This window comes from Podarcis melisellensis (genome assembly GCF_964234715.1).
Source record: "Podarcis melisellensis genome assembly, chromosome: 1".
Lineage (NCBI taxonomy): Eukaryota > Metazoa > Chordata > Lepidosauria > Squamata > Lacertidae > Podarcis > Podarcis melisellensis.
This window is the reverse complement of record NC_138528.1, coordinates 101373496-101387597: the sequence shown is the minus strand read 5'-3', so window position 1 is coordinate 101387597 and position 14102 is coordinate 101373496. Positions and strand designations below refer to the sequence as shown.

The 14102-nt window shown below is 42.8% G+C and overlaps 1 protein-coding gene across 2 annotated transcripts in view; it reads right to left on the bottom strand.

Annotated features, from left to right (window-relative positions):
* Positions 1–14102, bottom strand: part of LYPD6 (LY6/PLAUR domain containing 6) — a 67236-nt gene that overhangs the window by 36439 nt on the left and 16695 nt on the right. Inside the window, exon 1 of one of the 2 annotated variants that reach the window (XM_081930102.1) lies at positions 5537–5623. The exons of the other annotated variant lie outside the window; for it this stretch is intronic. The gene's annotated coding sequence lies outside the window, so the exon portion shown is untranslated. Of the gene's footprint in view, positions 1–5536; positions 5624–14102 lie in introns of those variants that run through there. 2 annotated transcript variants of the gene reach the window in all.

Here is a 14102-nt window from a genome sequence, read left to right as displayed (position 1 = left end):
TAACACATTTGAGAGATTCTGTAACTCAGTTGTCAAGTGGTCTTTGTCAGCCAGGCGTTTGGTTCTGGAGATGAGAGTCTTGGCTACGGAGTTTATTTGTGCAGGGTGGTGGTGTGATTGTGCATGTAAGTAGCGGTTGGTGTGTGTTTTTTTCCGGTAGATAGTGTGTCCTAGGGAGCCATCAGGTTTTTTGTAGATTAGGACGTCAAGAAAGGGAAGTTGGTTGTTGGCTTCTATTTCCATAGTGAATTGTATTTTGGGGTGTAGGCTGTTGAGATGTGTGAGGAAGCTATCCAGTTTTTCCTTCCCGTGTGGCCAAATTACAAAGGTGTCGTCAACATATCTGAGCCAAAGTTTGGGTTTGTGTTCTGACTTGTCTAAAGCATTGGTTTCAAAGTGTTCCATGTACAGGTTTGCGATGACCGGTGAGAGGGGTGATCCCATAGGTGCTCCTTCTATCTGTTTGTATCTTTGTCCATTGTGGATGAAGTACGTGTTGGTTAGGCAGTGGTTGGTCAGGTCCAAGATGTATTCGGGGGGATTGTATTTGTTTTGAATGGCTGTCAAGGCTTCATTAATGGGCACTTGTGTGAAGAGAGATACAACATCGAAGCTCACAAGTAGGTCATTAGGATGTAGGTTTTGCTTCTTTATTGTTTCTATGAACTGGAAGGAGTTTGGAACGTGTGAAGAGATGGATTCTGCATAGGGCTGAAGTTGCTTGGCGAGAAATTTAGCGAGATTTTGTAGAGGTGAGCCTATGGAGCTGACTATTGGTCTGAGTGGTGTTCCTTCTTTGTGTATCTTGGGGAGGCCGTAGAGTTTGGGGCATCTGGATGATTTTTCTCTGGGGATGATTCTTAGCTGGATTTCTTCACTGATAGGAGAGGCTTTTATTTTGGATTTGGTGGTTTTTTTCCAGATAGGTGGTGGGATCTGTTTTTATAGGTTGGTACATAACATATCAGACAGGATCCTCACCACAACTGAAACCAAAGTACTCTCCAAAGGTTTCAACTTTGCAGTCGCCCCGAGACGCATCCCCACGGAAAACATCATATGCGGAGTCGAAGCTAGCCTAACCAAAATCAACCCAGATGAAGCCAATAAAATCAGACTTGAAGTCACCAACATCCTCTGCTCCAGCAAACCACCCAGAAGCAATTTACACAAAGAAGAACAGAAAGCACTCACCAACCTGAGGAAAGACAACAACATTATCATTCTCCCAGCAGACAAAGGTAATGCCACTGTTGTGATGAACACATCGGACTACCAAGCAAAACTATCAAACCTACTCCAAGATCCTACCTACCAACCTATAAAAACAGATCCCACCACCTATCTGGAAAAAACCACCAAATCCAAAATAAAAGCCTCTCCTATCAGTGAAGAAATCCAGCTAAGAATCATCCCCAGAGAAAAATCATCCAGATGCCCCAAACTCTACGGCCTCCCCAAGATACACAAAGAAGGAACACCACTCAGACCAATAGTCAGCTCCATAGGCTCACCTCTACAAAATCTCGCTAAATTTCTCGCCAAGCAACTTCAGCCCTATGCAGAATCCATCTCTTCACACGTTCCAAACTCCTTCCAGTTCATAGAAACAATAAAGAAGCAAAACCTACATCCTAATGACCTACTTGTGAGCTTCGATGTTGTATCTCTCTTCACACAAGTGCCCATTAATGAAGCCTTGACAGCCATTCAAAACAAATACAATCCCCCCGAATACATCTTGGACCTGACCAACCACTGCCTAACCAACACGTACTTCATCCACAATGGACAAAGATACAAACAGATAGAAGGAGCACCTATGGGATCACCCCTCTCACCGGTCATCGCAAACCTGTACATGGAACACTTTGAAACCAATGCTTTAGACAAGTCAGAACACAAACCCAAACTTTGGCTCAGATATGTTGACGACACCTTTGTAATTTGGCCACACGGGAAGGAAAAACTGGATAGCTTCCTCACACATCTCAACAGCCTACACCCCAAAATACAATTCACTATGGAAATAGAAGCCAACAACCAACTTCCCTTTCTTGACGTCCTAATCTACAAAAAACCTGATGGCTCCCTAGGACACACTATCTACCGGAAAAAAACACACACCAACCGCTACTTACATGCACAATCACACCACCACCCTGCACAAATAAACTCCGTAGCCAAGACTCTCATCTCCAGAACCAAACGCCTGGCTGACAAAGACCACTTGACAACTGAGTTACAGAATCTCTCAAATGTGTTAATTGCCAATGGATACCAGCAAAACAGGGTTACGAAGCTAATCCAAAAAGAAACACCCCCCAAAAACCAAGACACAGAAGAAAACAATGGCATGGCCCTCCTTCCTTATATCAAGGGCACTACAGATAAAATTAGCAAAATCCTCCATAAACACAATATCAAAACAGCCTTTTGCACCAACCAAAAAATAGCCAATATCCTCAGAAACCCCAAGGATAAAATCCAGTTGGAAAACCAAGGGGTCTATGAAATACCCTGCAAAGTCTGCCCAGCCACGTACATTGGACAAACAAACAGACGAATAAATGCACGTATCGCAGAACACAAGAATGCCGTCAAAAAAGAAGAAAAAACTTCCTCTCTTTTCCAACACATGAAAGAAACAGGACACGAAATTAATTTTGCAGATTCCAAATTGCTCTTTAACATGGAACATCACCACAAGAGAATAATCATGGAAGCCATCGAGATAGAGAAACACCCTCACAACATGAACAAGCGTGACGACACATCCCGCTTGCCAGACATCTGGAAATTAGCCCTCCCCACAAAAACTGACACCAGATCCAGAGGCACACAGAACGCTATCACCAATCAACCACACCAGACCCAAACCCAGACCCTCTCCACAGATAAATTACAGACACCATCCAGTAGCCAAACCATGGTGGCACCTCCGGATGCTGCACCCCCCTGCAATCCCTACACAGATCTGGCTGACACAGGCCACAAAACCACAGCTCGCCCCTATACACGAAGCCAAGCCAGAGCACAACTAAGTGCAGTACAGCCATCTTCTCAGAAAAACTCTTCACAAAGTTCAAGAGGTTAAGACACAAAGACTTTAGCAACTAATCCACACCTAATGACCCACCTAAGTGGTACTCAGGATATCACTCAAGAAATCACTCAAGATATCCCTCAAGTAATTAAGGAACAAAAGAAGAAAAGGCACACTAGCCTGGGAACTTCCTCTCTGCCCAGAACATTGGAGGCTATACACCACACCCCCTCAACAGTATTTATAGGAACTCAAACACTGAGATCTTGCTCTGTTCCAGTAACAAGAAGCCGAAAGCACCAGCCTGAAGATGACGAGTGAGACCTCGTCGAAACGTCGCCTAGACACCCCAACTTTTACACGGGAAGACACCCGAGGACACCAAAACCTGCATATATATATATATATATATATATATATATATATATATATATATATATATTTGCTTTCGTAGATTTTCACGGGTACAGGAATGCAGGTTTTGGTGTCCTCGGGTGTCTTCCCGTGTAAAAGTTGGGGTGTCTAGGCGACGTTTCGACGAGGTCTCACTCGTCATCTTCAGGCTGGTGCTTTCGGCTTCTTGTTACTGGAACAGAGCAGGATCTCAGTGTTTGAGTTCCTATAAATACTGTTGAGGGGGTGTGGTGTATAGCCTCCAATGTTCTGGGCAGAGAGGAAGTTCCCAGGCTAGTGTGCCTTTTCTTCTTTTGTTCCTTAATTACTTGAGGGATATCTTGAGTGATTTCTTGAGTGATATCCTGAGTACCACTTAGGTGGGTCATTAGGTGTGGATTAGTTGCTAAAGTCTTTGTGTCTTGACCTCTTGAACTTTGTGAAGAGTTTTTCTGAGAAGATGGCTGTACTACACTTAGTTGTGCTCTGGCTTGGCTTCGTGTATAGGGGCGAGCTGTGGTTTTGTGGCCTGTGTCAGCCAGATCTGTGTAGGGATTGCAGGGGGGTGCAGCATCCGGAAAAAAACACACACCAACCGCTACTTACATGCACAATCACACCACCACCCTGCACAAATAAACTCCGTAGCCAAGACTCTCATCTCCAGAACCAAACGCCTGGCTGACAAAGACCACTTGACAACTGAGTTACAGAATCTCTCAAATGTGTTAATTGCCAATGGATACCAGCAAAACAGAGTTACGAAGCTAATCCAAAAAGAAACACCCCCCAAAAACCAAGACACAGAAGAAAACAATGGCATGGCCCTCCTTCCTTATATCAAGGGCACTACAGATAAAATTAGCAAAATCCTCCATAAACACAATATCAAAACAGCCTTTTGCACCAACCAAAAAATAGCCAATATCCTCAGAAACCCCAAGGATAAAATCCAGTTGGAAAACCAAGGGGTCTATGAAATACCCTGCAAAGTCTGCCCAGCCACGTACATTGGACAAACAAACAGACGAATAAATGCACGTATCGCAGAACACAAGAATGCCGTCAAAAAAGAAGAAAAAACTTCCTCTCTTTTCCAACACATGAAAGAAACAGGACACGAAATTAATTTTGCAGATTCCAAATTGCTCTTTAACATGGAACATCACCACAAGAGAATAATCATGGAAGCCATCGAGATAGAGAAACACCCTCACAACATGAACAAGCGTGACGACACATCCCGCTTGCCAGACATCTGGAAATTAGCCCTCCCCACAAAAACTGACACCAGATCCAGAGGCACACAGAACGCCATCACCAATCAACCACACCAGACCCAAACCCAGACCCTCTCCACAGATAAATTACAGACACCATCCAGTAGCCAAACCATGGTGGCACCTCCGGATGCTGCACCCCCCTGCAATCCCTACACAGATCTGGCTGACACAGGCCACAAAACCACAGCTCGCCCCTATACACGAAGCCAAGCCAGAGCACAACTAAGTGTAGTACAGCCATCTTCTCAGAAAAACTCTTCACAAAGTTCAAGAGGTCAAGACACAAAGACTTTAGCAACTAATCCACACCTAATGACCCACCTAAGTGGTACTCAGGATATCACTCAAGAAATCACTCAAGATATCCCTCAAGTAATTAAGGAACAAAAGAAGAAAAGGCACACTAGCCTGGGAACTTCCTCTCTGCCCAGAACATTGGAGGCTATACACCACACCCCCTCAACAGTATTTATAGGAACTCAAACACTGAGATCCTGCTCTGTTCCAGTAACAAGAAGCCGAAAGCACCAGCCTGAAGATGACGAGTGAGACCTCGTCGAAACGTCGCCTAGACACCCCAACTTTTACACGGGAAGACACCCGAGGACACCAAAACCTGCATATATATATATATATATATATATATATATATATATATATATATATAACCTTTTTTGACTGTACCCCTGGTCTTATCACATTAATAATTTGGGAGCTTCATTTCCAGAAAGCAAGAATCAAATGAATATTTTATATTTGTTAACACAGCCCTGGAGCAAAAAGAGCAGGTGGGGAGAGAGGAGCCCATACTCACTGATTCAGAAACCTTTAAAACAACATCCTGACGCAGCCAGCCAGCAATGGCAGCTTCAGCTGAGCTGATCTTTCTGGTGCTGCCTCTGGAAGCATGGAAGAATGAGTTTAAGCCGACATTCCTTCAAGCTAGATCAAGGCACTGAAATATTGAACATGATAGCACCTATTTGAACACAAACGCCAACTTAAATGCATGTTAGTTCTTGAAATGAAGCCTCAACCCAATACTCTCAACTCAAATACACACGTAAGCAATTTGGGTTGTACTGCAGGGCCACATTAGATGCAGAAAATGGGTTGCAAAGAGAACAACTATATTCAGTCTGGAGCACAATTTAGCAAATTTGCACTACCTGCTTTCACAACACAGTTTTGCAAAATATGGGGGGTGGGGGAGCCTACAGCTGGTGAGCATGCTGTCTTTGTTCAACAATATTTTTTGATGACATATTCTGAAATGTGTAAAAAATAATAATCCTTGACATGTCTGCAAATAAGATACTTGCCTTCATAACAAAAAAAATTCCTTCCAGTAGCACCTTAAAGACCAACTAAGTTAGTTCTTGGTATGAGCTTTTGTGTGCATGCACACTTCTTCAGATACACTGAAACAGAAGTTTCCAGACCCTTCTATATAGTGAGAAGGTGGGGAGGGGTATTACTCAGAAGGGTGGTGGGAATGGGTGATTGGCAGATAGCTGTGATGAGCCTGTTGAGGACCCAAAAAAGAAAATAACAGAACACCTCTAGTTATCACCAAACTTAAAACCATGGAGAAACCTGGCCTGAACAAAGACATTGGATTCTTATCTCATTATACATGACAAAGCCACTTTTCACCTTCTCACCCCTTGCTTTTTCTTGTAAGACCTATTGCAGTCGTTAAGAGTCGTCAACAGGCTCATCACAGCTATCTGCCAATCACCCATTCCCACCACCCTTCTGAGTAATACCCCTCCCCACCTTCTCACTATATAGAAGGGTCTGGAAACTTCTGTTTCAGTGTATCTGAAGAAGTGTGCATGCACACGAAAGCTCATACCAAGAACTAACTTAGTTGGTCTTTAAGGTGCTACTGGAAGGAATTTTTTTTGTTTTGACTATGGCAGACCAACATGGCTACCTATCTGTAACTTGCCTTCATAAGTCATGGAAGCCGAGACTTCCTGCGTTCAACCACTTTGCCTTGCAGTGGTGCATGTATGGGTCCAGAACCCACCCACCCAGTTAATGGTTTTAACGAAGCGTGGGCTAAAAACAGCAGAAATAAACCAACCCAGGGTGGGGTAAAGCAGCGGGCAGGATGGGGTTAAGCAGCCCTCCCTCCACTTCTCTACTCCGAAATTCCCCCTGCCCTACTACCACTAAGCAGCTGCTTGGCAGATATGTGGTTATGAGAACGGCCACCAAAATGTCTCTGAACCAAACGCATTAACGATACTTGCACAAGGCACCCACTGGACCCTATGGTCTGTCCACCACGTTCTCCGCCACTAAGCAATGTTAGTGTTCATACTGTGCGATATACCTAGAATTACATTTTTCTCCAAGGTGGCACTAGTTATAACACAAATTTGGCAATTATCAGGTCCTCGTGGTTTGCAACACATTACAAGCAGCTACCGAAGGTGGAGAAAAGATCAAACCTGTCCCTGCTGCCTATTAGAAATAAGCTTCAGGATCAAACAACAGCCCACTGCAAAGAGATCTGGAGAGAAAATGAAAACCAGAATGTCATTTGTCCCAACAGATCAAGGCCTATAATTTGTTAACTTCCTCTATGAGCATTGTCCTTAGGCTCAGATTTCAAGCTTGACATGTTTCAGGTAAGTGCCCTAGGACAAATGTACTGACATGCAAAAGGGAGTCAATGAGGTAACGATTTTTTTCATTAAAAGAAGTTTTGCATCATTCCTCTGCGATAATTCTGCATCTTATACCTGCTAAATTGCTGCACCAAGAGCCATGCTTGCTTCACACATTTATATAGCACAACCTGTGCAGTGATGCCCCTGCTAACCTCTATTTTCCCCGCAGAGCATTTACCAAAAATACTGAGAGGTATGTGGGTGAGTTTACCCGGCATAGGTACTTGCTGGCACACTGAACCAGAGCAGTAACTGGCTTTGCTGCATGCCAACAGCATCATTGGTTAGAGCAGTGTTAGAAACTGAGCTATGAAAGCTAGGAGCTAAATGGCACCTTAAACCTAGGTTATGGGCGCAGCAACCGAATGTCTAGCCGCACTTTTTAATAACAAGAATACAAAGCTGAAAATGAATGAACTGCAGCTAAAATCTTATGTTCATTTATCACATGGTCTAGTTTTCATCTGAAGACTGCAAAAAACAAAGCCATGCTTCCCCTCCCCGCTAAAATACTTAAGAGGGTCTCTTCTCCATTCTTTAGAGAGCGGCTGGAAGTGGGAAGGCAGAAAAAGGTCCTCCTTTCCTTCCACTCTGCAGACAAGCACTGGATTCCCCTTACACTCCCTTTCCTTCATATAAATATATCTTTTTGGCACCACAATTAACACATATTAAAGGCCTACACAACTGATGACAGAGACATCCACCTTGAGTGTCCAGTTCGCAAACCTAAGACTTAAGTGTCCTTCAATGATCCCACTCCAAAATTTGTTTTGATTTTAAGCAGAGTCTGAGATAGACAACACTTTAACATGCACTGCTTAAACCATCATAAATAAAATTAAATTAAAAGGACATCGTACATTAAAAGTACATTAAACAAGGCAACTAAAACCTAAACAAAACATGTTGCGGTTAAAAGAAAAGAAAGTTTTCAAGTCCCCAATCCATGCACATTTTAATTGGGAGGAAGCCCCATTGAACTCAGCTGGGATTTACTTCCGAGTAACAGTGGCAATTTTAACCTGAAATCTTCGGCGCAGTACTGCGCCCAGAGCTCAGAAACTGCTCGCGTTTATGAAATTCCCTGTCGCAAAACACGCCTACAACAATGGGAGTGTTGAATGCTGGCTTAGAGTGGTGGAAAGAGAGGCTGTCAGCACAGCCATGCTCTAGCAGGATAACTGGGTGCCATTTTCTATCCCCTCAACCCACTGCCTCCCATATTGCGTAGAAACCTCAACCACCACTGCTCCACAATGGCCGTCAATAATCTCAGCACAGCGTACAATGAAAAAGGGTTTTGCTGGAACAGCCTAAAGGCACGTGAAAACACCAAGAAAGGAAAATACCAACAAGGGGAAGGCAGAAATATAAAGTCACATTTAAATCCCTCCATCCCAAATGTTAGAATACCTTCTGTGTGGAAATCCCCTCCAAGCGGAGATTCATCAGGCTGCTCCTTTTTTTAGGCGTTCTGACATTCAAAAAATGCTGAGCGATCTGCAGCTTTTATTGATTGCTCTGCTTGCGAATGTTGTTTTAATGTTGGTTTATCTTGCTTTATGTGGTATAAACCATTTTTAGGGTGCTTTGTTAATAAATAAATAATGCAGGGTACAGATTTAAACACTTACCCCTTCACAAGGCCCATGTTCAAAGACAGAGGAACAATCATATTGCTAAAGTGTTTGGTTCACAGATTTCCAGAACAGCTTTTAAATGGCAAATCAGCACACTGGCATGTTTCTCAAACATCTGTATGTATTTTCTTTACCTTTACCTATATTTTTTTTCAGTCTTAGGTTTGGCAGGAAACAAAACAACAACAGACCCTCTCTTCAACTGCTTCTGTTCACTTGCAAAGACCTGAAAAATCTGAGGCAGGGTGCATGACTTCCAAATCCACCCACTGAAGTACAGTCACAAATTGTTCACTACACAAAGTTCCAAAAATTACTTAGGCACTATATATGTCATACCTTTTCTTTGGGGGCTTATACACTGAAGTGCTTCTATCTTATTGTCAAGTATGAGATGAGTATAGAACCGCTCCCCATTTTCTAATCTAATCCCCACTGCATGTAGGAAAATATGTTAAATATTGTTGTGGGGAAGGACGAGAGCTAGAAAGCATGGATTCACCAGTACTCCATTACTGGGCCTTTCCCATAAAAGAATATTCTAACAACAACAACAACAAAACAACAACAACAACAACAACAACAACAATAATAATAATAAATACCCTACCTTCCCCTGAATTCTATGCAGCTCAGATACACAATGAAAACAAACAAACACACATTTAAAAAAACCCAAAATCACACAAGATACACTGAAAAAGGACTCCCTTGCAAATAATTATTAGCAAACAAGGCACAGCCTGGAGGCAGATGAGGCAACAGAGGGGCTGAAACTAAGCAGGTCTGGATTGGGCCAGTGTCTTTTTGCTATAAACTTTTCGCTGATTTCGGGCTATTTTCATATACTTGCCCTCCATCCCAAGACAGCTTTGGGTTTAGTGGCATTTCATTGGATAAATTCACCCATTTACGACTGTGCGCCAGAAAAAAAGGAAGGAAATCAGAAAATCAGTATCGCTGGTTGTTTAGTTTCTGACGGCAGACAAGATTAGCAAATTTCAGAGTTGACTAATAGCTTTCAGACTTGACTACTATAAAACTACTTTTTTCTTTTTGATGAATTTAACTTAAGAGAGAAAGAGCATGCAATATAATACCAAAGGCTCGCAAAACACTGCAAGTCTTTGGCATGGGCCACACACTCAACTGCTTCTAGCGACATACAAATTATTTTGAGAAAACGAGAAAGTACCTCAACGCAGGCAGAAACAGAACGTGGAATGCAGCATGGAATTGGACCCTACACAAACATCAGCCGACCCCAAACACTGAATGCTGAGCTGGATGGACCCGTAGGGAGAACAGGGGAGAATCCCAGGGTACTCAAGCAGCCCACCTCCCCATCCACGCACAGAAGAGTAGGTTTCCTACATAAACAAGCTTAAGCTTTCCATTTAAGGGCAGCTTTGCAGACAGAATGAACACAGCTCAAGCATGGCATATGCTGCCACCTACTTCTCTCTTGCCAATCCCTGCTGGCATCCATATTGGTAATTTCCATTGGGCAAGTCAACGAGTGCAACTGCAAGTCAGAAAACAGGGGCCAAATCAACAAATTCAGGCTAAACTGGGAAACACAGGCTGGAGGGAACAATTTTGCCCAACTGTCAGAGCACGCTATCACCCAAAGACCTGCAGCAAGGGACAGTGTGCAAACCCACTAGGAATTGGTTCCAAACTGTTCTTACCATCAAGTAGATTTCTTGGTGCTCAACCAAAGTCTGACCTCTTTCAGCTAAAGCCAGCAAGCTCTAATCCTGTCTGCTGAAGCAGTAAAGAACAAGGCTTTGGCCTTTATTGTATCAGCAACCCTTTATTTGAAGAGTGCTCTTAAAGCGCCTTTCCTCAGTTTTCTCTTCTCTAGGCTATATATACCCAGTTCCTTCAGAAGTCTTGTTTTCCATACTACTGACCTTCTCTGCCCTTCCCTAAACCCATTCCATTATGCCTGTATCCTTTTTCAAGTGTGTCTCCCAGAACCGGACAGAGAACTACAGCTGAAGTCTGACTAGAGCAAAACCAAGTGGAAGGGTTCCTTCCCACGACCTGGAAATTATGGTTCTATTCACTGAAGGCTAAAACTACATTAGCCATGTCAGATGAGCACCATCCTAGACTCCATTTCCTCCCCATGTCTTTATCCGGTGCCAGTTCCATTGTTCTGAATACACAAGCATGAATAGTGAACATATCTGTCAGATCAGCCATATTTCTGCTCCTATCATCTCCTAGCTCTGGGGGCATTTCCCTCCCAATAACATTTAATCAAAAGTGCTTCCTCTAAAATTTCAAAGTTTGACTGATTTCTTGACCAATATTACTTCAATAAAAACAGCAAATGCAGAAGGTAAGCTGTGCAAGAAATAATCTGCTAGGACCAAATATAGCTCTCTTGGGCAGAGGTGGAGGGCAAGAGTTCAGACCATCAAGAAATTCAAGATTAGCACTTTCAGAGTAGCCAAGTTTAACATTAGTAACAGACAGGTTTTGTAGGATGCTTACAACTATGGAAATCATCTGTCTTAATTGCACTTGCTGATAAGGGGAAAAAAGAGTTTACACTCTACATTCCTTATTGCAATTTTTGGCTGTTGAACTTTATGCCTTACGTTTATGCCCGTAAATCTTCTTGCACTGTAACCAGTCATTACAATAGCTCTGAGGAAAGTGATGAAATTCTAATTAAAAGCCAAGTGGGAACACCTCACAGCCACAGATTATAGGACTCTACCGGCAAACCTGGGAACCCCTTTGCTAGCAAGCTTTCTTGGTATATTTCAAGGATGGGGAATCTGTGGGGCTCCATATGCTGTAGGACCAAAACTCCCAGCATCCCTATTGGCCATGCTGCTGGGAATGCTGGGAGTTGTAGTCCAGCAACATCTGAAGCCCCACCAGTTCCTCTATTATTGGTCTGTTTATCACAGTCTTGCACATTGAATGCCCTTGGTTTCAAATAGGCTAAAAGAAATAAACATTTCCAAAGCATCCTAAATTTGGGCATTCTTAAATGGCTGAACTGGATACAACTCTGTATTGCAGGGGGGGAATATTTAGTTCAACATAGTATACAATTTATTACAACACAGAAATCTGGAAACAATCAGAACAAGTTACAGAGCAGTGTGACCTTCTCATAAACAAACTGCATAAATACACTGTAAACAAACATTTCTATTTTAGGTTCCCAGGACATTATTGTTAAATTGGAGACATTATTATTTTACCATTAAACACACACACACACACACACACACACAAACATAAGCAAACAGATTTGCCAACAGCAGAAGCTATTTAAATTAAAACTCTTTTTCAAAAATATTCTCTGAACAATTAACTGACTGTGCAAATATGCAATGTCCTTAATTAGAATTCTGTTCTGCTTACTACACTTTGGGGGAACATTTCTAGAGAAATGTTGGCTACCACACAGGACAACAGAAGGAGCTGTTAACACACACACACACAGACACAAAGAACAACCATCCCACTCTATTCTGAGAGTTCTTATTGTTTCCTATACATGCCAAATGAACAGAGAGGAGATAAACAGGTGGTCTGCCTCCACCTCTCAAGCCGGCCTATGATGACAATTGTCCTGACAGTGCATGCACAACTCCCTTATCCTACTCCAAAATTTCATTAGTAAGATTTTTATCTTACTCATTTGTTGACAGCAGTAGAAAGGGGTGAAACAGACAGGGATGGGTGCGTGTATGCTCACATCTCATTCTGCCAACACAGGGCACCATCCCTGTGAGGCCATCCCTGCATCCTAAGATCACCTGTGATGAACCACCAGTCTCGTACAATCCTTTAAGAGGGAGGCTGCCTCTTACCAAAGGAGATGGTGATGAGAAGAGGAATTAAACTCAGGAAACGCACCTTCAGAGCCAATCTCCCTTATGTATTTTCAGAGCTTCCATGTGCTTCTCTTACTGCCTCAAAAGAATGTGTTCTCACTCTCCCCACTGCAAGAGTACACATCTCCTTTGCTTCATCTTAACTGAGGTAGTAAAAAAGGATAAACACAGTGCGGCTAACCCCACCCATTTCATGTGGACAGGTGGCATTTCTGGCACCTATCGTGAACTGTTAATAGGGAGATCCATTGTTTCCCCTCACCTACCCTGGGACACCAGAAGATGTCAGGAGCTACCAAACCTGCCCTTCAGCCACACTTGACTTGAAGGCAGGTTGCAACTGAACTACACACATTCCCACTATAGGCAGAAGAATTCAGGAACGGCTGCCAAGCATGGGTTGCCACTTGTACTGAACCAAAGCTTGCTTTTGGAACATTGTCTGGGTAAAACAGGAGCCTGGAGAATAGAGAAATATACTTTATTGCATAAAGAGCTGGCCATTCGCGCTTGCGTGCTCCTCGTGTAGCAATGTCTAAGGACAGAGCTGAGATGTTACACACCAATTCCAAAGAGGGCAAAATAATCAATGGGTTACTCCTTGTCTGGTCAGAAGTAAGTTCTATCATATTTAACAATCAATCAATCACCATCTGCTTTCTAGAGCATGGCAAAACCCAATTCTTCTTTTAATGTGACTTTGGGAAATTCACTGATCTAAGTTGGAGAGCAGAGACCAGTCCAGCTAATTTCTGGTCTGGGGCACTGTTATTCTTCACCACTTTCATATTTCCTTTTTATGATCACTATTTGCTGTTGGTAACCTTGAAGACTGATTAAAAAGTGGGATATACATACTTTTTGTTTGGGAAAAATAACCCTAAATAAGTGTGTGTGAGGGAGTGAGAGAAATACGAACTCACAATCTTATCCTTTCCCCACACCTTTAGTTCTGCAAAATGTATCAACCTTCCAGCAACTAAAGGTTTGTTAAGGAAGGGCCTAGTCCCATGACAACTATTTGTGACTTGTTTTTGACTTCCATAAAGCTGAACAGAGATCCACCTGCATTAAGTACTACTTTCAAAAGACTCAGAGATTCTGTAAGATGCAGAGCATGGAACCAGTAAGCGCTAAAGGATTTGCATAATGTGTGATGCACATCAAGCGATGACAAGAGAAGC